At 38.6% G+C, this 26,996-nt stretch overlaps 1 protein-coding gene and 3 pseudogenes across 3 annotated transcripts in view; 2 read left to right on the plus strand and 2 right to left on the minus strand.

The window, feature by feature from the left end:
• Znf638 (zinc finger protein 638) overlaps positions 1-26,996 on the plus strand; it is a 114,365-nt gene that overhangs the window by 8,402 nt on the left and 78,967 nt on the right. The gene's annotated exons all lie outside the window — the stretch shown is intronic.
• LOC109697379 (protein phosphatase 1 regulatory subunit 26-like) lies at positions 1,729-22,295 on the minus strand (annotated as a pseudogene).
• Positions 12,167-12,247, plus strand: LOC141415304 (small nucleolar RNA SNORA51; annotated as a pseudogene).
• On the minus strand, positions 14,855-14,971 carry LOC141415306 (small nucleolar RNA SNORA51; annotated as a pseudogene).

Raw genomic sequence — 26,996 nt, forward strand, 5'->3', positions numbered from 1 at the left:
CTGTAGTATAATTTGAAGTTTGGTATTTTGATACCACTAGCATTTTTCTTTTTGTTTAGGACTACTTTTGCTATTTAGAGTCTTCATTTGAATTTTAGGGTTAATTTTTCTATTTCTGCAGAGAATGACGTGAATTTTGATGTACATGAAGGGCGGACTGCAGAAGGTCCATATGCTCTGAAAAGGTGATAATTAGCCAGGGAGACACTTCTCCTCCCCAGGAAATGTCTGTACCAGAGAGACATCTCTTCCCTTGGCAATAAAAAAACGCTATAAAACCCAATTTCCAACCTGACCCATGGGACCACTGGTTTCCAGGTTCCGCTGTATGCCCCCAGGCAGCCTTTCCCATCTCTTTTCTACAAATAAAATCTTTCTGACCTTTGCTGCTCGATCGAGTCTGCCTTTGATTTCTTTGTCAGAGCTGACCAACAACCCTTAACATCCGAAAATTCCTGCTTATCATCTGTGTATCAGACATTGCATTGAATCTGTAGGTTGCTTTTGGTTTGGTTTGGAGGTCTTCCCATCTTCTGGTGTCTTCTTCAATTCACTTTTTCAAAACTTTTTTTGCGGTACTGGGGCTTGAACTCAGGGCCTACACCTGGAGCTTCTATGCTAGCCCTTTTTGTGAAGGATTTTTTCGAGATAGGCTCTCACACTCCATTTGCTTGGTCTGGGCTTGAGCAGTGATCTTCCTGATCTCTGCCTCCTGAGTGGCTAGGATTATAGGTGTGAGCCACCAGTGCCCAGCTTCAATTTACTTTTTTTTTTTTTGTGGGTAGTGTTTGATTTATTCATTAAAAAAAAAAGCAATTCTCATATACAAAACAAGATGGATTTTGTCTTCAAGGGTTAAAAGCACTCTTTAAAAAATTAAAGTAGGGAGCACTGGTCACACAGAGCGGTCTCTCACAGAAGCACGGAAGTGAACGAATGTGCCACACATTTGTCGAAACGGCTGAGGACAGCACAGGACTGTGGTGTGCACTCCTCACAGCTCCGACCGCAGATGCGCACTGTGGATATGGGGGACACACGTCTGCATTTGGGCACAGAAGTGAACTACTATTAAGATCCAGGTGCACAAGGTGTAGGAAATTCCATGTTATAGTACCAACAAAAGTCAGCTACAGTAGACTCTGTGTCACAGCTAAACCAGAATGCTGAGTTGCAAAACTTGGAGTGACTGGGAGACAGTCACAATACAGACGTTTTGACCCTCCATGTCCATCACGGCTCTGTCCCCACAGTAGCCACGGGCATGATGCCAAGGCAGTATCACCTGGCCCCACTGCAAGGACCAGAGGCTACTGCCTGCAACCAAGCGGAGGCGCCAGCAAGGCCCCTGGTTCTGCCCCAAGAGGCAGGCCACAGAAGGCCATGCGGAGGGCTGGCTTGGTTGGTCATGCCTGACCAGGTCCTGCAGGGCAGGTGTGAGAAAGGCCTGTCCTACTGCTGGGTTTGCCATCATGGGTGACCAAGGTGTGTTTGTGGACGAAACCACCCTCATGGCTGCACTATGCATATGCACAAATCAAGAACAGGATGGCAAAAAACACAGGAGATGTCACCTTTTAGAAGATCAGTGAACTCTCACACAAAGAAGGTTGCTTAGATCTTAGAAATGTCTAGAGACCAGACAGGACTGGACCCTGAATGACCGCTCAGGGCTAAGCTGGACTTTCACACTTGCCAGGGGTGACCAACCAGCTGGCCATTGTGTTTTTCTAATCGCAGGCTGTGACTACAGTCCTCAGAAGATGCAGGGATGTGGGGTCCTTTGTAAAATGGGCTGTCCCAGCGGCGTCCCGACACACCTGGGCATCTTCATGCTTCTGGGGGAGGGCAGCTGCCGCCTCCTCCAGGCCTCACCGTCTATAACACTAAGTGGCCAGAGGACCGGCCTGAGTCTTTGACCCTAGCTGGGAAAGAAAGAACCAAATGTTCGCTAATCTACTGCTGGTATGCAGACCACAGAAAACTGTAGTTAGGAACACCCTACAAAATCCAATGACAGTATTTTCCAAAAATATTTTTTACAGCACTTTAAATACTTTACAAAAGCTACAAAAACCGTATTTACCAGGACACATCTGTTAAATAAAAACGTTGCTTCATATATACAGGGTATGCAGAAGGGACCTGGTTTTTGCTCTTTAACCAGTATCCTCCATTGACATGCAGACAGGTGGAAAAATGCAGTCATGTGCACACATACACTGCTTCCCACGGATGCATCAAGGACCAGGACACCTGTCACAACTTGAGGACTTTGCCTTTCACCACTGCGCTGCCACCACTGTCCTCCACAGAGGTGTTGCTAAATTCACTGGCGTCACTATCCAAAGCCTCTTGGTCCTGGTCGTCTCTTTCCATGGTGCTATGTTGATACCTCAGGTCCAGGATGTTTTCCTCAGAACCCTAGCTCCTTCTATTGTGCAGACCGAGACCCCCCTGTGTCTTCTTGTTTGGCCAGTGCCCACTGTCCTTCCTCATGAGCACATCTGGGCTTCCAAACACAGGGCTGTGGCCAGCCTGGGTCTCCCTGAAGGCCGAGAAGGCTGGGCCCTGCAGGCCGAGAAGGCTGGGCCCTGCAGAGGCAGGCCTAGGTGGGGACTAAAGAAGCCAGCCTGCTCACCTCCCCCCATGAAGCATTCTTTCCAAAGTGGAACAACTGGGTGGAGAGCAGGGGTGAGAAGCCTGAGAAGGGCAGGTTCTTCCTGGGGCCCGCAGTAAGGCTGGGCAGGACCCTGGCCCGTCCCTCAGAACCCTGCTCTCTCTCGTCCCCAAGACCCCCTGTCCACACCGAGCCTAGACCTTCTGAGTTCAGTGCCCATGGGGTGGGCAGCCTGCTCTGGTGCGCAAAATTGCTCCAGGGTAGGGTGAGGTCAGAAAGGTCCGGCTCCCATAGTTCACCTGAAAGATCCCCCCAGCACCTCCAGCCTCGGTGCCCACTTTGGCACAGTTGGGCAGTTGGCCAAAGCACTTTGTGCAGTGGCACGCTCGGCACCTCGCGGGCTCTGGTCTTTGTGAATGTAAATATTTTTCCTACTTGCTGGAGAAGCTTTGGCAGAGATGTTTCCACTGGTGCTCTTGGGTAGTGCTGGTTCACATCTGCCCAGAGCAGCTGGGAGGCGGGTGATGTGCTCGGGGTGGGGGGCGCCCTTTCCGCCCTGGGCAGACAGGCTGGCTGTGTCCTGTTGCCCAGTTCTCTCTGTGCCCCATGCTCCTTCAGTCAGCTGAGGGACCCCCCTGGTCCTCTGGCTCCGTGTGTACACACCGGACCGCAGTACTGGCTCTTTCTTGCCCAGCACCTCTGGCCTAGCTGGAGCTCCTGGTCCGAGAGCAGTGGGATCCCCTGTTTGAACTTCTGAACTGCTCACAGATTCCTTGGCCTTTTCTGCCAAAAACTTCCTGATCTTCAGTTCAGTGCTGGAGATCACTGTCCACTGAGCTGTCCTCAGACAGGGAGCTGAGGTTGGGGGCTGAAGGTGGCTGGCTGCAGGCTCCTGTGTCCTTGGAGAACAGTGTCTCTTTGGGGGCTTTCCTCTTTGACTGGAAAGCTTGGGGTGCATCTTCGCCCCCTGGTTTCGTTCTCTCTGCTATGTTGTTGAAGATGCCTGGTGGTTTTCTTCCCGGGCCAACCCTGCTATTGCTTCTGGACTTGGATAGGCAGCTCCTCAGCACTGGTGGGCCTCGATCAACCCAGTCTCTTGGGAGGCTGCCAAGTCTGCCCACGAACCGTGTCTCAGTGGTGCTAAACCTGACTTTCTTCTTGCATGCAGCCCGAGGGTCCCTGCACCTCTTTTTGACCTTTTGCTTGGATCTCAACAAGTCCTTGATGGCCATGTCCAGGTCCTTGTCACTGTCCAGAGAGCTTTCTTTTTCGCCAACACTCCGACCCTTGTCTGGCTTCCCAAGGTCCCCATGGGCGTCACTGAGTCCAACTGTCCTGGTGAGGACAGGCTGGTTCCTGGCCTCCTCCTCCCTTCCTGGGACTTTGCTACCTTTTCCCTGGTTAGGTGAGTCCCTTATGTTCTTAGCTGTGTGTGTGTATCTATTCTTTTCTTCATTCTCATATAATTTTATACAGATACATACGCATGGATTTTGCTCTTGTTTTGGTGGTGCTAGGGATAGAACCCAAGGTCCTTGTTAGTTAGACAACCACTTCCACCGAGCCATACACCAGCCTGCCCTTTTCTCTTTTGTAATAAGTCATCTAATCTGATTTTTACTTCATTTTTTTCAAAAGAAATCTTCTAAAAATTTTAAGTGTTTAGAATTAGAATTTTGTTAAATCATTGTCTTTTGGTTTTAAAATTTATCATAGAGTTGTGTAGTCTTTTTTTGACATCACCTTTCTTATTTCTGATCCTGTGAATTTTTGTTCAGCCTTTGCTCTGCTACTCCATTCTGCCCAAATCAGAGTTTATCTGTTCCATCATTCTTTCAAAGAACATGCTTTTGGATTTATATATCCTTGCTATTATCTTAAAAACTTTACTCTTAAGTTTATATTGTTAGTTCCCTCTTCATATTGTCTTTTGGTTTTCATCCTTTTCCTTACTATGAATAGCACTACTTTTACACATTTTTGAGAGATAATAATTGTACATCTTTATGGGATACAGTGTGATGTTTTGGTACATTTATACACTGTGGATTGATCAACTCAGGGTACTTAAGATTATCCATCATCTCATACATCTACCATGTTTTGTGATGAGAACATTCAAAATCCTCAGTTCTAGTCATTTTAAATTATGTGACTTAGTATTGTTGACTATAATTACCCTTGTGTAATAGAACACTATTTAGAACACTGTCTAGGTCTATTTGCAATCGAACTCTGTAATAGAACACATTCCTCTTTTCTTACTGTGACTTTTTACCTCTTAAGTCAATCTTTCCTCATCACCGTATCTCTTCCCCTCCACAGCTTCTGATAAGCATTGTTCTGCTTTCCAGTTCTGTGAGCTCAGATATTTTAGATTCCATATATGAGGGAAAATGCATAAACCCATTCTCTAAAATGCCCTTTGAGGACTGTTTTAGCTTCTAGGACCTTATCTCATTAATGTGAAATTTCCTCCTTTTCATTGCCTTCTAAATAGTTTGTAATTTCAGTCTGATTTCTTCTATTTTTCCCCTCTTTCTTATTAGTGTATATTAGTTGTGTCAAAAGGCTTCATGCATGTATATAATATACTTTGATCAAATTCACTGTCTCTATTCTGATTTCTTTGAGCCAAAGATTATTTAGTAGTATATTTGTTAGCTTCCAAGTACTTACAATTTTTGTAAAACTTTGTTATTATTTGGAATTTTATTGAATTATTAGAGGGTGTAACATGAAAAATTCCTACTTTAAAATTTTTTGATCTGTTGCTTGAAAATCTTTGTTCTGTAAGTTTTTCACTTTTCATGAGGAGAAAGATAGCATGACTAATTTCTTCATTCATAAACAGAAAATGTGCTATGTATTATAAGTTATGATATGAACTAGGTACAGAAATAGAACAGTCTTTCATCCTCAGAGTTTCTTTGTTTATTATTATTACTTTTTCTTCTATAGGCTTAGTTTTCTATTTTGAACTCTTTTTTATTAAAACAAGGACTGTTTGGATGACAAAAAGTTTAGAGGTGAGGCGATTAAAAGAGAAAAAGAAGGAACAAAAAAAAGAATTTTTAGAAGCAACTGTTCTAGGCAGTTAACCTAGACTTGGTCAGAGGATAGGTCTTATTGCATGAAAGGCTGCTGTTTGCTTTTATAGTATTTCTAAGAATATATGTGGATGTTGGTAGGACTTAATGACTGATGTTGAGAGGAAATAGAAGACATCCCAAAGTAATGGGCTGTGAATCATTAGTTTGTCCTTCACACATTTTTTCCCCAGTGCTGGGGATTGAACCCAGGGCATTATGCATGCTAGGCAAATGCTCTTCCATGAGATAACATCCCCAGTCATTTTACACTGCTTTGAATTGGCTGGCAACACTTTAAAATACAGCTACACACACACAAATCTGCATTTCCGGTATTTAAAGGTGGAGCTCAGGGAATGCTGAGACTGCATTAACTCATGGCAGCTGGAGCTGGGAGCATCTGTCCCTGTGCCCCCTCCCCGGTCCACTTTTTTGGGAACCCATTGACTCCTGTGTTCTATGCAAGCACTCTGCCACTGAGTTAACCCCTCCTCCAGCCCATACTTGTCCCTTCCCTCATGTCACCAATGTGTAGGGTGTCAGTAGTCATTTATCCTTTATTCTTGTGCTGCTGTTTTTCCACTGTAGCTTTAAGAAAGTAGGATAGTGCTGGGCATGGTGAGTCATGCCTGTAATCCCACTTGGAAGACTGATGCAATAGGAGCCTGAGTTCCAGCCAACCTGGGCTATATAGTGAGACCCTGTTTCTACAAGAAAAAAAAAAAGTATGTTTGGGGTCCATTTTTCTCTCAAGTGTAAGGGGGAATAAAGGCCCTTTCATTCTTAAAAAGTAGGGGGGAAGAGGAGGAGGAGAGAGAGAGTGAGAGAGAGTGAGTGTGAGTGTGTGTGTGTGTGTGTGTGTGTGTGTGTCAGTGAAGAATACTCCTATATTTTAATATGTGAAGTCTGTCAAAAAAAGATGGCATTTAAAAACCAGTGAATTAAGATGTCATTCAAAAATCAACCATACCTACTACAGTAGTTCCCCCATATCCATAGAGGACATTTTTCTAAGACTCCCAATAGATGATTGAAACTGCAGATAGTACTGAACCTTATGTTCAAATACTGTGATACCACCAGTCGATTTGACAACCAAGATGACTAATTTATAAACAGGCGGGTGACATATATAGTGTGGATACATTTGATAAAGAGACAATTCACATCTTAAGGCAGAACAGAGCAGGGAAGTGAAAGATTTCATTATGTTATTCAGAATGGTATGCAGTTTAAAACCTACCAATTGTTTATTTATAGAATTTTTCATTCAATATATTTGTACTGTGGTTGACCACTGGTAGAAAGCAAAACCCAAATAAGGGGGGACCGTTGTACAGAAAAGAGTAAGAGTTTGTTTTTGAATGAGAATTAAATAAGAGCTATCACTATGATATATAGTTAGTTATTTGGTAAAAAAAAAAAAAAAAAAATCCTGCAGCCAGGTGCTTGGTGGCTCCCACCTATAATATAGCTACTTGGGAGGCTGAGATCAGGAGGATGGCAGTTTGAGTCCAGCCCCAGCAAATAGTTCTCAAGATCCCTATCTCCAAAATAATCAGAACAAAATGGACTGGAGGTGTGACTGACTCATCCACACCTCCAGTGCCTGCTTTGCAAATGCAGCTCTGAGTTCAAATTCCAGTCCCTCAAAAATAAAATCCTGAACATTAATACCTTATGTAAATGGTAAGTTCCTAAAGCAGTACCTTTTTTAAAGCAAAACTTACATTTCTCAAAACAATAAACATATAAACAAATATATAATTATATATAAATACTTTTTAGCATATTGAAGATATGACAAATTTAAAAGGCAAGTCACATAAATTTAAATTATAGCAGTTTCAATTTAAGCTCATGAAAACACATTTAGATAATATCACATAGCAATATTTGTGTTATTTGAAATCTTTAACTGGTCAAAGAACCTTGGGGTTTATTACCCATAAAATGGTCAATATCAGAACTCATATATGTGTTTCAGAAAAGTCTCAAAATTTAATGAAAATATGTAAAATTTTATTAGCTGAATATATGGATATTCCTGGCATAATAAATAGTTGGGGTTAACATTGGACATCTTGGCGACAGCACATTGAAAGGAAATAGACATAAACTTAATCTGTTTAAATCTGTAAAATCTGCAGATTTTACTAGGAATAATTTTAGGCCCAAAGCTTAAAAGTACAACCAATCTAGTAATTACTAATTTTTATTTTTTAGTTTCAGATTTATAATCTCAATAATACTCAGGTTATGTTACATACCCAAGCCATAGTTCATTAACAATAATGTTTGATTCTATTTCTGACATTTCAGTTTTCTTTTATCTTATCACTTTAGTTATTTATGTTATCACCTTGGCCTCTACAGATATTTGTGAGTGTGACCCTTGTCATTGGTGGGAGGTAAAATCTTATCTACATCCTTGGAGAAGATTCCTATCAAAATATAGTGATCACATTATTTTAATTAATCTTATATTTTTGCTGCTTAGACACTAAACGTATTTTTGTGGTGGTTTGTTTCATGGTGGTAGTTTTAGGAAATAAATATGGAAAATGCCTACTTATTTATTTCAGCACTATAAGTACAGAGATAGCTCATTATCATATACCATGATTTTTTTCCCCTTCACCCTTCTCTTCACCCCCTGAAGAGTCTTTAGTGAGAATTTCCTTGTAATGCTTCAGGGCAAACAATTAAAAAATAACACCTATAAAATTGATAGAATCTGAGAATCCATTCAAACTTTGTTTAGAGATGTCATCTGTTTAGATATTAAGAGTTCAGGTAAGGCACCAGAGTCTGTAAGTTTCTGTTGTTGCATCATTGAAATTCTGGGTTTTGAGGCAGATGTCTACACCCTGTGAGAAGCTGCCTTGTCTCCCTTTCCCTGGCAGTGCTACCCTCACCCTGGCCCAGATGCAGCCTTCTCAATTGCTTGCTGTGTGTTGCTTTTTCATGAAATTATAAACCTGAAAGACTCTAGTAAAGCTTTTGACCACAGAGAGAAAAACATTTTTTCTGAAATTCTCAAACTAGCTCAAGGAAACAGAAAAAGAGGAGGACAATGGAAAGTATTTTTCTACATCTTAAATAATTTATTTATTACTGTTATTTTTGCAGTACTGGAGATTAAACTAGGCAAGTGCTCTACCACTTCAGCCATGCTCCCAGCCCTTAAATAACTTGTAGATGAATTATCACTGTTAATGTATTCACCTTTCTCCATGCTCCCGTTTGATCTTTCTTTGGCCTGGTGCAAGTTGTATTTCTGAATACTCTCTTTAGTGGTTCTCAAACATCTGGCAACTTGTTAGAGATTCCACATCATGGGCCATATCCTAAGACCTGCTGGAAGACAAACTATGTTGGAGAGTATGGTAGGCTTGTATTTTAACAAGCCTTGGGGTGATTCTAGTGTTTGCTGAAGTTTGAGCACCACTGCTCTATGAAACTTGAATTGTGCCTATGTTTTATTTGCACATAGAAACCTAAAAGTTCCCAAACTCCTTCACTGCCTTCCTGCTTTCCTCCCGTTGATCTGGCTCTGGGATTAAGTATATACTATGTGGTGAACATTTATTTATCATGCAACCATCACTAGTACCATTATCCTAGCTGGCTAGGCCTTTGTGGTAATTAGTCAGTTGACTGCATTGAGCAACAATTAATTATTGAGGTAATGGATGAGACAGATTCTTTGAGCACTTCTAGAGAAGTCGCTTAGCTCTGGCATCCCAGGAACTATTGATCAGAGGGGAACCTAGGTTTTGAGATCCAGCCAAGAACAATTATTCTCATCTTAGTTTCTTAGTGTAAGTGATCCACTGCAGAAATACACACACACACACACACACACACACACACACACAATCATTCAGTTTCATTTTTGGTTTTGGTTTTCTTTCTTTCCTTTGGAGACAGAGTCTCACTAGTCTCACTATTTTACCCACGCTGGCCTTCAACTCCTGAACTCAAAACAATTTTCATGCCACCACACTTGCTGTATTTTTTTTCAATGCTAAGAACTGAACCCAAGGCCTTGTGCGTGGTAGGCAAATGCTCTATCACTGAGCTATATCCTTAACCTGTTCAACTCTTTGTTGTGATAAAATATATATAACAAGATTTATCATTTTAATTATTCTTTCTAGTCAAAGCCACGTGGGACCAGTTTATTGCAGTTAAATGCCTTTCTTTTTATTATTTTAACCACTACAATTTAGTGGCATTAAGTACATTCATTTATTATGCAACCATCACCACTACCCATTTCCAGAATTTTTACATCATTCTAAATTGAAATTTAACAGTCATTCCCCATTTCCCATTCCCTCTAGCCTCTGGTAACTACAATTGCACTTTATTTCTCTTTTAATTTGACTATTCTAGGTGCCTCTTTTAAGTGGAATCATAGAATATTTATTCTTTTGGGTCTGGCTTCTTTCACTTAGCATAATGCTTTCAAAGTTGATTCATACTGTTGCATGTATTAGAATTTCATTTTTAAAACTAAAGAATAGGGCTGGCAGAGTGGTTCAAGTGTCTACCAAGCACAAGGTGTCTTTTGGTACCAAAAAAAAAGCTGAATACCATTCCATCAAATATACATGCCACATATTGCTTATCCATTTCACTTGTCAGTGGACATTTGTTTTGCTTCCACCTTTGGCTGTTGTGAATAATGTTGCTAACATTCAAATCCCTGCTTTCAGTTCTTTTGGGTATATACCTAGAAGCAGACTTGCTAGATCATGTGGTGATTCAATGGTTAGTTTTTTAGAAACCACCATTGTTTTCCTTTTTTAAAAAATTATTTTATTAAAATTTTTTTAATTTAAAGAATGATTTATTAATTCCTATAACTGAACCCATGTAGATAAAACCTTAGATATTTAATACCATGTGTGTTACCCCTGTACAAATAGGAAAAAATTAAGTTTTTATATTTTGAGACAGGATCTTTCTATGTAATCCAGGTTGGTCTAGAACTCATGATCTTCCTACCTCTCGGGATTATAGGCATGTACCACCACACTGGGCTCACCATATTATATTTGACAGTGGCTGTACCATTTTATATTACCACCAGCAATGCATACGAGTTCCAGTTTCTCCACATCCTCACTAGCACTTACTACTTTCTGGTTTTTGGATTTGTTTTAAAAAATAGCCATTTTAATGAGTATAAAGTGACATCGCATTGTGGTTTTGATTTGAATTGTTGTAGTGATTAGTGATGAGCATATTTTCATGTGCTTATTGGTCATTTGTATATCTTCTCTGACAAATCCCATTCAAGTTCTTTCCCCATTTTTTGTTTTTGAGACAGGGTTTCCCTATGTAGCCCAGGCTGGCCTTGAACTCACAGTCCTTCTGCCTCTTTCTCCTAAGTGTTGGGATTACAGCTGTATACCACCATACCTGGCCCTCATTTTTAAATTAGAGTACTTAGGGTTTTTTAAAATTGGGGCATCTAGGGGTTTTTTGTTTTGTTTTTGAGATATAGGAGTTCTTTATATATTCTGGATGTTGATCTCTTATCAGATAAATGATTTGCCAATGTTTTCTCCCATTCTGTGGTTTGCCTCTTTATTCTGTTGATTGATACTGCCTTTTGATGCACAAACGTTTTTAATTTTGATGAAATCCAATGTACGTGTTTTTGGTTGCCTGTACTTTTGGTGTCATTCACGAAATCATTGTCAAATCCAATATTAAGAAGGTTTTGCTGCTGCTTCTAAGTCTTTTATAGTTTTGCCTCTTTTGTTTAGGACTTGAATCTATTTTGAGTTAGTTTTTGTATATGGTATAAGGTAAGGGTCAATCTTCATTGTTTTGTATGTGAATATCTATAGTTTTCCCAGAACCATTTGTTGAAAAGGCTGTTCTTTTCCCATGGAGTAATGTTTGCATTCTTGTTGAAAATCATTTGACTGTGTACATGAGGGTTTATTTCTTGGTTCTCTGTTCTGCTCCATTGGTGTTTGTGTCTGCCTTTATGGCAGTATCACATTGTTTTTTCATTAATGTAGCTTCGTAGTATCTTTTAAAATCATGAATTATAAGTCCTCCTACTTTGTTTTTTTTTTTCAGTCATTTTAGATGTTCAGGATCCCTTAAGTTTCTATATGAGCTGGGTGTCAGTGGCTCACACCTGTAATCCTAACTGCCTGGAAGTCTAAGATTGGTTGGGTTGCAGTTCGAGGCCAGCCTGAGCAAAAAAAGCTTGCAAAAACCCATCTCAACAGAAAAAAACTGGGCATGGTGGCATGCACCTGGAGGATTGTGGTACAACCAGGCCTGGGCATAAAAAGAAACCTGATCTCAAAAATAGCCAGAGCATCTTTTGTTTTGGAGGGTGAATATGGTGGAAATACTATGTACTCATGTATGAAAATGGAAAAATGAGACCTGTTGAAACTATTCCAGGAATGGAGAGAAGAACCTCTTGGTGTTTGCCACAGGCTGTGTTCTTACACTGACTGTATAGAAAGAAGAGGCAAAGTAAACCTTATACACATGGGGAGGGAGAAAAAAAAAGAACAGAGAGAGGGGGAATAAAAGAGAATGATGGAGGGGGTGAGTTTAACTAAGATGTATTGTAAGCACTTTTGTAAATGCCACAATGTACCCCCAGTACAGCAGTTACAGGATAATAAAAAATAAATAACCAGAGCAAATCGGGTTGGAGACATGGCTCAAGTGGTAGAGCACCTGCTCACCAAACCTGAAGTCCTGAATTCAAACCCAGTACTGCAAAAAAGAAAAAAATAAGATTCCATGTGAGTTTTAGATGGATTTTTTTCTATTTCTGTAAAACATCATTGGGGTTTTATATGGATTGCGTGGGGCTTTTCTGTAGATTGCTTTTGGTAGCATTGCAATGCTAACATTTAAAATTTTTTATTTTTATTTATCTTTTATTAATAATAGGGGATTTCATACATACGTACAGTGTACCTTGAACAAGTTCACCCCCTCCATTATACTCCTAGCCCCTCTCTCCCTTGTCCCCCCTCTTTCAAACAGTATTTGGTGGGTTTCAGATGTGTATGTGTAGCATACTTCTGTCCTCTTTATCCCTCTTTATCCTTTCCTTTTCCCTTCACCTCCCACTGAGTCTTCCCCAGACATTCCCTTGTATACATTCATATTCCATTATTATTATTTTTATTATTATCATTGTTGCTGTTATCATTTTAGGTTTAAGTTCTACAAATGAGCAAGAACATGTGATATTTGTTCTTTTGAACTTGGCTTATCTTGCTCAGCATGATGATCTCCAGTTCCATCCATTTTCCCCGCAAATGTCATGATTGCATTTTTGGGGGCTGAGTAATATTCCATGACATATACATGATTTTTCTAGAGTTTAGTTATTGTGAAGAGAGCTGCAGTAAACATGGATGTGCAGGTATCGCCCTCATATATTGATTTATACTCCTTCGGATATATGCCCATGAGCAGTATGGCAGGCTCATAAACTATTTTTAATTTTTTTTATTAACCTCTATACTGATTTCAATAGTGGTTGTAACAGTTTACATTCCCACCAACAGTGCATGAGGGTTCCTTTTCCTCCACATCCTGACTAGCATTTGTTGTTTGTTTCCTTTATGATGGTCAATTTGACTGGAGTAGGATAGAATTTTAGTGTAGTTTTAATTTGTAGTTCCTTTATGACTGAAGATGTTGAATATTGCTTCCTGTATTTATTAGCCATTTGTATTTTTTCTTCTGAGAACTGTCCATTCAACTCATCTACCTATTTATTAATTGGATTGTTGTTCTTCTACTATTTATTTTTGTGAGCTCCTTGTTCAGTTTGGATATTAATTCCTTATCTGTTGAATAGCTGGCAAAGATTTTCTCCCAGTTTCTTTTGGCGTGTCCATTTTAAATCTTCCATTCCATGAACATAGGATGTTTTTCCTTTTGTGTTTTCTTTCATCAACGTTTTAGAATTTTCAGTGCACAAGTATTTCACCTCCTTATATTTATTCTTAGTAAGCATTTTCTTTTTTTCTTTTTTTTTTTTGCAGTTCTGAGGTTTGAACTTAGGGCCTTGTGTTTGCCAAGCAGGCACTTGAGCCTCATCCCCAGCCCTTTTGGTTTCATTATTTTTAAATAGTGTTTTACTTTTATGCCCAGTTAGCCTGCACTGTGAGCTTCTTTTATGCTTCCTCTGTGTGTGTGATATATATTCTATATATCCTGTCATCTGTAAATAAAGATAATTTTAATTCTTCTTTTCCAATTTGAATGACTTTTATTCCTTTTTCTTGTCTAATTTCTCTGGCTGTAACTTCTAGTACTGTTAAACAGAACTGGTGACAGTGAACATTCTTGTCCTTTTTTTGATCTTAGTAGAAAAGCTTTCTGTCTTTCACCACTGGGTATGATGTTCATACAGGGCCCTTATTCTGTTGAAGCAGTTAGCTTTTATTCCTAGTTTGTTGAGCATTTTTATCCTGAAATGATGGTGAATTCTGTCAACTACTTTTTTTTGCATTAATTGAGATAATTGTTTTATTTCTGTAATTTATCTTATGAAGCTTGCATTTCTAGACAATGAATACTAAAAGGGGGGCTAAATTCAGACCAATATCCTCATGAATACAAATGCAAAATATTAGCAAATAGAATTCAGCAAGAATAAAAAAGAAGTATACACGATAACCACATGGAGTTTTTACTGGGGATGCAAGACTGGTTTAATATTTGAAAATTAATGTATTGCATCATAAGTTAAAGAAGAATAATCACATTGTCATACTAGTCAATGTAGAAAAAAGTAGGTGTCATAATTTTTATGACAAAAATTCAAAAAATAGGAAAGAAGAACTTTCTCAATTTGATAAAGAGCATCTACAAAAAACCTCTACAGCTAATATCATACTTAATGATAAAGTACTAGATGCTTTTCCCACAAGATCACAAATAAGAACAGTGCTGGAAGTTATCACCTATGCAATAAGATACAGAAAGAGAATGAAAGGCATATAAATCAGAAAGTAAATATGTTCTGTATGCAGAAGACTGTTCTAGTAGACAATTCCAAGAATGTATAATAGAACAATAAATTATAGTATGTTTAAACGTTGAATATTTTATTTATTTTTTTCCCACCCCATGTCTTCCTATTCACAATACAGACCAGACAAGGGCCTGGGTTTAGGTAGGTTTACTTTTCCTCCTCCTTATCTATATAGTCAATGTAAGAACACAATGTAAGCACTAAGAGGCGTAAAAAATTTTATTGAAGTAAAAGTGAACAGGGCTAGAGGTGAGGCTCAAGCCGTAGAGCACCTGCTCTAAGTTCAAACCCGACCCCCCCCCAAAAAAAACCCAATGAAAATGTGAAGATGAATTTCACAAATATAACATTGAGTAAAAGAAACTACATATGAGAATATATGCTATATAATCATATTTAAATGAAATTTAAAAATAGAGAAACTAAATTACAATATTGGGAAATATTAAGTGGTAAACTATAATGAAAAGGAAGTGATTGTCAATAAATTCAGTACTGTGGGCCTTTGAATGGAAGGGAGGAAATATTTTTGAGGAGCATAAGATGGTCTTTGTATTATTTAATTTCTTGGCCTGAAAGACAGATATTTACTTTGTCATGAATTATTAAGCTATATATTTTGGTTTGTTTTCCTGTATGTATATCATATTTCTCAAAGAGTTTTCCTTCCCTCCATCCACTAAGATTTAGCCCACTGGGGGATTATTAGAGAATAATAGCAAAAAGAGGTCATTGCTCACTAGAAATACTATGACAGTGTCCTCTTACTGGTATCCTCACATAAACTCTTGAAAACCTTCAAGCCACTCTTCACCATATAGACAGAATGATCTTTTCAAAATATACATGTCATATTGTTACTCTTTGGTTTAAAATCCTTTCACAAAGACTAATTAAGTAAATTCTTAATTAGTTCATAAAGAACATATTCTGTAGTCATTAAAAAAGAATGAAGTAGATTTCTTTGTCCTAATACAGAAAAAAATATATCAAAGAATTATTAAGTCAAGAAACAAGGTACAGAACAAAATGTTTTAGAAAAGATAGGGGAATAGATACAATGGATCTCATAATAATAACCATTTAAGTTACTTAAGATCAACTAACTCATGTAGGTAGAAAGAGAAATACTATTCAACATTGTGCTGTTTTCCATTCTGTATGTATTCTGTCCTAAAACATACTATGGAAACAATGTGAGCAATTTTAAGAGTTTTACTGACCGTTTATAAAGAACAGTTATTCATAATTCAGAAGGCCAGACGATAGAATAGTAGTGGCTTTCTTAATGATTGTGGAGGACAATTTGTTGAGGCTGTCTCTCAACCTTTAATGCCAGTAGCTCTTGAGTTATTAACCAAAGAACTATCCTTATGCATCTTGAAACATCAGTGGATAGGGTGGGGTTTAGGAACACACTGCTTTTCGTGGAGAAAACTAGAGAAAAATAAATTAAAAAAATAATATAGAGGTATGAGTGAAGAACTAGGGGAAAGGACAACCTAGTGTTTAGGATTGGTTGCACAGAACTGTGTATGCTGGCCTTAAATAAGGAATTTAAGGAATTTCCAAGGATTATTTTGATCAAAAGCAAAGAAGAAAAGCAGGTAAAATGTTTGCACTTAAGTTCTGTCTGGAATTTAATTTGGGCTTTCAGTTGCCAACACCAACGTGTGGATATGTGCTTGAAAAACTCACCATTCTCACTGTTTCGCTCAGTGTCAGCCTGGGACTTGCTCTTGCCTTATTCTCCAGTGTCAAACTGCCCCTGCTACCTCACAGAGGAGGGGAGGGAGAAACACCTTTGAGAGGGGAAACTAGCTCTGAGATGAGGAAATGGGATATGACTACCTTAGGAATTCTGATTTGACATATGTATTATTACAGGGCTGAATTAGGGAAACCCAGAATGAATTCAGCATCAAGAACTGTCTGAGGCACATATGAATAATAAAACAATAAAAAAAAAGAAAACAAAATAAATGGTAACTAATATAAAAAAAAAAAAAGAACTGAGACTGTTAAAACTGAAAAGTCACACAGGCTCCCTCAGAAGGGGCTCAGTGGAATGGCTTTCCTTAGAAAGCTTTTGGGAAGCTGGGCCTGTGGTGCATGCCTGTTTTCCCAGCATTCAGAGGTTGAGGCAGGAGGATCATGAATTGGAGGCCAGTATGGACTGTATAGTGAGATACTATCTCAAACAACAACAACAACAAAAAAACAAGTTTTTGGCTATAGTCAGTCATGGTCTGATTTTTCACAAATAGATTGGACTATGTCCAATTTTGGTCACTATGCTTTAAAAATTATATAGATAAGCTCAGGAGCACACAGGTGGTAGCTAAAATGGCCAAAAACAGGTAAAATATCAGCTCTCACATTGACTTTGGCATTTTTTCTGAAGCCCTAGCTCAGATTAAGTTTTCTGTATTAATACTAAAAAAGACCGCAAGATGGCGATATAACACAAAAATATCTTTAAAAACTACCTTTGGAAGAAATCAGTGATGAAAGTGAGGATTAGAAAGCTCAAGAATGTCAATATTTCAAAACTGATAGAGTGATCAGAATGCCTTTTCTGGCAATTTTTTCAATAATTGCTCATTGTTTAGGTGAAGGGAAATATTCGTAAATGAAATATTTGCCTCTTGTGTTCTAGCAGACATCAATATTGCCACCTTAGCTTTCTGCTCTCCTTTTCCCTCTTTTCTTCCCTCTGTCCCACTGTGCCTCTCCACCAAGACTTCATAATATGAGGAAGGCAATATAATGCAGTGGTTAAGCGTATGGGGTCTGGAGACCTATTGCATGGCTTCAAATAAAGGCATTAACTATGTGACATTTAGCAAATGACTTGCCTTTTGCCTCAGTTCCTTTTTTCTATAAGATGGAGATGATAATAGTGCCCGCTTCACTGGATTATTCAAAGGATGAAGTAATTCGGTGAGTGGAAAAGCAGAACAACCCTGACACATAAAACGTTAAATTTTTATGGAATAAAAGTTTTCTCTATTCATTTATGGAATGAATTTGATTTAATTTAGTGAGCAGATGAGTGAACTTCTTGAAGGATTTTCTCTTATTAAAAAGAAGTCAGAGTTGGGTGCCAATAATGCCTGTAATCCTAGCTACTCAGGAGGCAAAAATCAGGAGGATCGCAGTTTGAACCCAGCGAACTAGCTGCTTGTGAGAGCCTGTCTTGAAAAAACCCATCACAAAACAACAACAAAAAAATAGGACTGGTGGAATGTCTCAAGGTATAGGTCTTAAGTTCAAACCCCAGCACTGCAAAAACAAAAAAAAGAAAAAAGAAAAAGTCAGGCTACGCAAAGTGGCTCATGGCTATAATTCCGGCTACTTGGAAGGCTGAGGTCAGGAAGATTGTGGCTCAAGGTGAGACCCCTATCTCAATCAGTGAACCAGATATGATAGCACATGTGTGTAATTCCCAGCTACATGGGAGAATTTAGGTAGGAAGATCAACATCTGAGGCTGGCCCTGGCAAAAATTCAAGGTCCAACCTGAAAAAAAAAACAACTAAAGCAAAAAAGGACTGGCATTGTGACTCAGGTGGTAGAGTGCCTGCTTAACAAGCACAAGGACCTGAATTCAAACCCCAGTATTGTCAAGGCAGAAAGGAGAAGTGGCTCATATCTGTAATCCCAGCTGCTTGGGAGGCAGAGATGAGAGGATTGCAAATGGAGGCCAGTCCAGGCAAAAAAACTTATCGAGACTATCTCAAAGAACAAGCTGGAGCTGAAGGAGTGACTCAAGTGCTAGAGTGACTGCCTAACAAGCCGAAGGCCCTGAGTTCAAGGCCCAGTACTGCCAAAAGGAAAAAAAAAAATCAAAATTTCAAAGAACAAGCTGGGTGTAATGGTGCCACCTCTGTAATCTCAGCTACATGTGAGGTGTAGGAAGGAAGATTGCAATTGAGGCTAGCCAGGAAAAAAAGCACAGAAACTTATGTGAAAAATAACTGAAGCAAAAAGGGCTGGAAGCATGACTCAAGTGGCAGAATAGGCACTTGAAACCCCAGGACTGCCAAAAAAGGGAAGAGGAGGGGAAGGGGGAAGAGGGAAGGGAAAAAAAAAAGGGGGAAGAGAGGGGAATGGGGAGAAGTAGTAGTATAAGCAGGGCAAGGTGGTGCTGCTATAATCCCAGCACTCAGGAGGGTAAGGCAGGAGGATTGTAATTTTAAATTTACTTTCTTTTGTGCTGCTTTTCTCTTAACCATTTTACTTATTTTCCTTATTGATTGGTTTATAGGGGAACTAGTTCATTATAATGTGATTTACAGATATTTTCTTCAACACATTTACTTAGTAATACAGTTTTGCATACTTTCTGAGTTTGTGGACTTAAATTGTTTTATTCCTTAGAGTGAATATATTGGTGAGATAGGGGCAGGGCTAGAAAAAAACCTCAAATTTAGTACACTTAAGAGATTGTATTTTCAAAGACTCCTTGTGTTACTTCGGCAATCTTTGGTCAAAACCTGAGGCCTCTTCACTATGGAAATCACTATGGAGGTTCTTCAGAAAACTAAAAATAGAACTACCATATGATCCAGTTATACCACTTCTGAGTATTTACCAGAAGGAATCTAAGTCAGCATACAAAAGAGATACTTGCAGCACTTTTATAATAGCCAAGTTATGAAATCAACCTAGGTGCCCATCAACAGAAGAGTGGATAAAGAAAAGGTGTTATGTACCCATAATAGAGTTTTATTCAGTCATAAAGAATAATAAATTATGTCATTTGCAGGAAAATAGATGAAACCAGAGATGATCATGTAAAGGGAAATAAGCCAGACTTAGAAAGACAAATATCGCATGTTTTCTCTTACATGTGGAATCTAGATCTTAAAAAAAAGATATGAAAATACAAAGGAGAATATTTAGGAAGAGGAAGAGGACTTGTGGGAGGGACTAGTGGGGGTGGGTGTAACAGGAGAGGGTGATGGGGGGGTGACTATGGTCAACATACATTGTATACTTGTATGGAAATGTCATGTTGAAACCCACTAAAAGCCAGGTGTCGGTGGCTCCTGCTTGTAATCTTAGCTACCCAGGAGGTGGAGATCAAGCCATCCTGGGCAAATAGTTCATGAGACCCTATCTCAAAAAAAACAAAACAAAACAAAAAACTATCACAAAAAAGAACTGGTGGAGTGACTCAAGATATAGGCCCTGAGTTCAAACCCCAGTCCTCAAAAAAAAAAAGATTAAAATGTACAAAAAATAAACTGCAAAACAAACAAAACTTGAGGGCTATTATTTTTTATACTTTGTTTCAGATAAAATTTAAAATCTATCCAGGTACAGTGACACACACCTATAATTCCTGCTACTTGGGAGGCTAAGGCAGGTAGATCACTTTGGCTCACAAGTTAAAGACCAGCAAGACTCTGTTTCAAAAAAACTTTTTTGAAATCTAAGTACTATCTCCTGACTTCCACATAAGGTTTTGAAAGTTTGCTTTTTGCCACAAGGGGAAAAATGTGATCATTATAGAAAAATGAGAAATTAGAAATGAAAATAAGAGGAAAAATTCCTTCAATCTTCCCCATTGTTAACACCAAACTTTTTATGTACTTTGGGATATATGATTACGTAGATGCATATTTTCTGCTTGAAAATGAGAAAATGCCATACATAAACTTTTTCAGTTACTCTTACAAATCTGAAAAATTATTAATATTTTATTAAATGGATATAAATAAATGTGTGGTTTGCCCTAAATTGTTTCTGCAAAATAACTCTTTTCTTCGTAGTCATTAACTCTTGCTTATTCTTAACACTTGGCCTTGGCTCATACCTTCAACTATTAGACACATGCCAGTGACTTACAAACTGACTTCTCAAGTTTATAAGCCTCTTCTAAGTCCCAGTCTATGTATCTAATGGGCTATGTAGCATTTCTACTTGCTTGTGTTAAATATACCCCAAACTCCGTATGTCCAAATAAGACAGAACTAAAGAATCCTTTTTTTAGCCAGGCACTGGTGGCTCACGCCTATAATTCTAGGTACTCAGGAGTTGGAGATCAGGAGGATAAAGGTTCGAAGCCAGTCCAGGCAAATAGTTCTCAAGACCCTATTTCAAAAAACCTCTCACAAAGATAGGGCTGGTGGAGTGGCTCAAGGGGAAGGCCCTGAGTTCAAACCACAGTACCACCACCCCCCCCCACGCACACAAAGAATCCTCTTTCAGCCTGACAGTCTGCCATTGTTCCCTATTATTATGGCATAGTCATCTGTCCCACTGAGTAAGCCACAAAGAAAGGAATCACCATTGATGCACCCTTCACCCCTCCCATTTCTACTGTATTACCAAATAATATCAAATTTTCCTCCTAAATATCTTGTCTTTATATTTCTTAGTGTCTTCACTGCCAACATCTCAGTCTATGCTTTGATCTTTGGCCAGGTAAGTTGTTTTCCCTTTACCTAATCAGGCCCCTATCTTATTATAACTTCTCTGTAACAGTAACTCTCAAAGCATCTGTGGTGAAGAACCAGTTTGTTTTTTAATTTCCACTCTGTCATAGACACACACACACACACACACATTTTGGAGGGTATGTGGTACTGGAGATTAAACTCAAAGCCTTGTACTTGGTAGGCAAATGCTCTGCCACTTGAACCATACCCTTCAGTCCTTTTGCTTTAGTTTGCTTTTAGATAGGGTCTCCTGCTTTTGCCTGGGTTGGCCTCCATCTCCCATACAGCTGGAATTACAGGTGTGAGCCACCATGCCTGGCCTCTAGACCGATATTTCTATGAAATACAACAAAATTACTTAAAAAATGAAATAAAAGCAAAGTCAAAATACAAGTCTCATTTTTTATTATTAGATTTGACATAAACATTCTCTGTTGAAGTGATATAAAAGTTTCTGAATACTTACTCTCAATTTTTGCATTTAATTTGATATGTGCTGGAGGCAAACACACTGTCTAATTTTGCTTGCCACTGCATCCTCAATGCTTAATGTCTTGCCTTGAATATAGAAGACACATATTGTTTGTGAAATGAAAAGTGTAACTTTGCCAGTTTGGGGGCATTCAAGTTGTTTCAGTGATTGGCCATTTTAAATACCACAGTAAGCATATCTGTAATTAAGTCTTCATTTTTTAAGATCAATTCCTAGCCATACAATTACTATATCCAGGCCAGAGACATTTTAAAAGATTTTGTTACACTAAGTTGCCTTCCAGAAATATTGCATCCCCATCAATATTGAGTGTGGGTAGCATTTCTCTTCCTTTGAAATAGGTCTTTCTCTGTTTAGCTCCTTTATACAATTTAACTGTTTGTCTTGACCTAAGTATTGGGACATCTTTGAGGTGGGAAGGAATAGCATATCTGACCCTGTCCCCAGTCTGCATCCAAGAAAATGTTTCATTATCATGTTGTATTTACCTTTGTCTGACCTAGAATGGTTTGGCGTGGAATGGAAAGAGGCTGGAGTTTCTTTTGGCTGTGCTGGTTCTTTGGGTCTTTCTGGATCCTGATCATATCAGCCATGGTGTCTCCTTTAATTTAGCTTGGCAGAAGTTTTGATGCTTGCAGGCAAACAATGCTGGTGATTATCTGACTCACATTTCTGTTAGTCTGTAGCTACTAAGGGTACCTCTGCAAGACTCAGTGGTTTTTCCTGTTTGCTTTCAGATAGACTTGAACTAAAGATTTTTCTTTCTTGCACAAATTAGATGTCAGAACTAGCCTATTATATGGGTTAAGATACTTTTGTTTGTTTGGTTTTGACAGTACTGGAGTTTGAACTTAAGGCTTCATGCTTACTAGGCAGGTGCTCTGCCACTTGAGCCACTCCTCCAGCCCTTTTTTGTGTTGGGTATTTTCGAGGTAGGGTCTTGAGAGCTACTTGCCTAGACTAGCTTCAAACTTGATCCTCCTGATCTTTGCCTCCTGAGAAGCTAGGATTATAGGCATGAGCTGCCAGTGCCAGCTGGTTTTGGTTATATAGTTACAGAAAGTACTGATACAAATAAATTTATTGTCTTGTATAACAGGAAGTCCAGAAACAGTACAGGCCTCATACTGGTAAAAATCAGCAATGGCTCAATTATGTCATTTGTTCTCTCTCTCTCTCTCTCTGTCTGTCTGTCTGTCTCTCTCTCTGTGATACAGGGATTCAAATTCAGGCTTCATGCTAGGCAAGTGCTCTACCACTTGAGTCATGCCCCCAGCCCCTTTTTGCTTTTATTATTTTTCAGACAGGGCCTACTGTTTTTCTTCCTACCTATGCCTTCCACATAGCTGGAATTACAGGTGCACACCACGTGCCCAGCTTATTTATTGAGATGGAGGCTTGCTAATTTACGATCCTCTTGATCTCCATCTCCTGTGTATCCAGTACTACAGGCGTGCACCACTGTGCCCTGTCCTCATTCCTGTCTTCATTCTGCTCATCTTAACGGAGGCTTCATCCTGAAGGTAGCTGCCAGTACAAAGAGAGGACAGACTTCCTTTGTAATGTCATGGGATAGAAGCAGGGAAGAGCTCTTCACTAAAATGAAAATGAAATGATGAATCTTTTCCTTTGTTCTGATTAGGTGAATTTAAGTCATGTGTTCACATCTAATAATATTTCTTAAAACCTTTAAAGCATCAGGTTTGGTTAGCACAAAATCAGTGTTTTAAGTTACAAAAGTTTATAACCACAGACTAAGGATAGTGAGTTCCTCTTGGAGCTCAATGTTTTAAGGTCTATTATTGCCACCCCTACCCCTTCATGTTATCAGTTTATATATTCCTCGGGACTCTAGTTTGCATGTGACAAATATCCAATTCAAGGTTCCTCAAGCAAAATGGGAATTGATAGATGGAGCAGGGATGCATATGGGACAGTCTGGCTTCAGGCATGACTGGATCTAAGGGCTCAAGTGATGTCATCCAGGTTGGCTTTCTGTATTTGGTAATCATGAGAGCCACAAGAAGCCTGAGATTCACCAGCTTAGCAACCTCTGCAGAAAGCATCTTCTCTGATAACTCTGGTGAGAAAATCGCAGAGAACATTCTGATTGCCACTTTCCCATTCCTGAATCAATTATTGTGACCATGAAAATGGAATATTCTCATTGGCCAGGCTCAGGTCGTATGTCTCCTATGGACGCTGGGAAGGCAAAAATAAAAGCTGCTCACTATCATGGTATTTTAAAAGTCCAGAGGAGGCCAGATTTGGCTATAGCAGCCATTCTCAAATTGTAGTCCCCAGACATACTGAATAAGAAATTCTAGGGGTGGACTCAACAATCATTTCATGCTCTCTTAATACTCTTTACTTGTTTCAATGTTATCATCATACTTTTTAAACTTAAAATAATGGTTTTCTTTAGGATTTTTTCCTTGTTAAATCCAATATTTGGACCCATTCACGGACAGTTTCTGTTACATATCTGTTTTTGCTCTGTGCAGATTATGTTTTCCTGTTTCTTTGTGTGTCTTGTAATTGTTGAAAACTGGATGTCTTAGGTAAATATATTGTAGCAACTATGGATACTGAATACTTTCTGGACATGCTCTCCCTCCCATGGGACTTGTTTTTATTGTTACTGGTTTAGTGATTATTTTATTGTAGTCTTATTCCCCCCTGCAGTGCACAGCTCTGTTGTTGGATTCAAAAGGATGAAGTCTTAGATGTGCACACAATCCATCCTGGAATAAGTGTTTTATCAGAGTTCTTTTTTACTGTCTTCTTCCCCAATCTCTGTTACACTGCATCTGTTGATTTCACATTCAACTTTAAGACTTCATTAATTGCATGCTGATTTCTCTGTTATTTCTGACCAGGCCCTGAGGCCTAAATTTCTCCTCAATCTGCTTCATTAAATGTGTGTTCCTTTGCAAGAATAGTTTTTGAGAATAACCTCTGATGTTTGTTCTGTTCCTAGGAGCCTCTTTCTCTATTTCACTGTGGTCAACTAGCTAGTCTATGATAAATTATATTGATATCATAAGGTTGTCAGTTTCCTCTTAATTTCTTGGGTTTTTTTTTAATTATATGGTAAACTTTTATTTTTACTTTTTTTTTGTGGTACTGGGAGTTGAACTCAGAGCCTCGCCCTTTCTAGCAGGCACTCTACCACTAAAGCCATGCCACTACCAGCTCCTTTTTGCTTTAGTTATTTTGGGATAGGGTCTCACGTTTTTGCTCAGGCTGGCCTAGACCATGAACCTCCTATTTATGCCTCCTGTGTAGCTGGAATGGTAGGCATGTACCACTATGCCTCACTGTTGATTGATATGGGGTCTTACTAAAGTTTTCCCCAGGCTGACCTTGAACTGTGATCCTCTTGAGCTCCACTTCCCAGGTAGCTGGATTTTAGGCTGAGTCACCATGTTCAGCTTTGTTTTACATTTTTATGAACACGTTACTTATGCAAAAGGGTTTCATTGTGGTGTTTCTATACATGCATACAATGTACCCTAATCAAATTCACCCCCTCTGTCACTCTTTCTCCCTTCCCCCCTTCTTTAAACAATGTCAACAGGTTTCATTGTTTCATTTTCATACATGTGTATAAAGTACTTCAACCATATTTTCCCCCATTTACTCTCTCCTTTCACCCTCCCTGCTCCTGAAGGTAACCACCCCTAAAAAGAACTGTTTTACATTCCTATCATTCATTTTTAAGGACAGGATTCCACATGTGAGAGAAAACGTTCTATTTCTCTTTATCAGTCTGGCTTATTTTGCTTAATATGATGATCTCTTGTTCCATCCATTTTCCTAAAAATGATAAAATTTCGTTCACCTTTATGGATGAATAATACTCTATTGTGATATGTACCACTGTCTTTATGCACCTATCAGTTGATGAGCACCTAGGCTAATTCCATATTTTGGCTATTTGATAGTACTGCCATAAACATGGATGTAGGTATCTCAACTGTAGGTTGGCTTACATTCCTTCAGATATATGCCCAGAAGTGGTTTAACAGGATCATATTTTTACTATTTTAAGGAACTTCCATTCTCATTTTCATAGTAGAATGGTAGAATTTACATTTCTACCAACAGTGTATTAGGTCCTTTTTACCCCATATTCTCATGAGCATTTGTTGTTTGTTTTCTTAGCAATAGCCATTCTGACTGGGGAGAGAAAAAAATCTCAATATTTTGATTTGCATTTACTTTATGGCTAAGGATATTTAACTCTTCAAGTATTTACTAATCATCTGTACTTTTGAAAACTGAAATTTATTTGCCTGTTAATTGGATTATTTTTTCTTTTGGTGTTTAATTTTTGGCCCTTATATACTGTGAATATTAATCCTTTATCTGATGAATAACTCAAAAATTTTGTTCTATTCTGTAGGTTTTGTTTTGATTCTAGTAATTGTTTTCTTTGCTATCCTGTTTTTTAATTCTTATTCTTATTTTCTGAGCAACTTGGATTTTATTCAGCAAAGGGTTATCTATGCCCATGCCTATGTTTTGCTTTAACAGTTTCAACACTTGTGGTCTTACACTAAGATAGTTAATCCATTTGGAATTGATTTTTGTACAGGGGTGAAAATAGGTGTCTAGTTTCAGCCTTCTACATATGGATATCTAATTTTCTCCACGTCATGTGTTAAAGAACAGTCTTTTCTCCAATGTAGCTTTTTAGGGCCTTTGTCAAAAATCAGATGGCTGTAGCTGTGTGACCTTATTTCTGGATCTTTTGTTTTACTGATCTATATATCTGTTTTTGTGCCAATACCATACTATTTCTGTTACTATGACACTGTAGTATAATTTGAAGTCAGATATTGTGAGACCTCCAGGACTGCTTTTGTTGCTCTATTAAGCCAGTATTACTGTGATACCAAAACTGAATAAGGACATGACAAAAAAAATAAAATTATAGACCAATTTCCCTAATGAACATGCTTGTAAAAATTCTCAACAAAAAATACTGACAAACTGAATTCAGTACCACATTTAAAAGATCATACACCAAAATCAAGTTGGTTTGGCTATTTGAAGTCTTTTGTTCTTCCAAATAAATTTTAGGATTGGCTTTTTATTTCCATGAAGAATGGCATTGGAATTTTGGTGGATATTGTATTGAATCTGTATATCACTTTTGGTAGTATAGCCATTTTCACAATATTAATTCTGCTGACCCATGAACATAGGAAGTCTTTCCATGTCCTAGTGTCTTCTTTGATGTATTTTTCAATGTTTTATAGTTTTCATTGTAAAGTCTTTTCACCTCC

This window comes from Castor canadensis, chromosome 12 (genome assembly GCF_047511655.1).
Source record: "Castor canadensis chromosome 12, mCasCan1.hap1v2, whole genome shotgun sequence".
NCBI classification, from domain to species: Eukaryota; Metazoa; Chordata; class Mammalia; order Rodentia; family Castoridae; genus Castor; species Castor canadensis.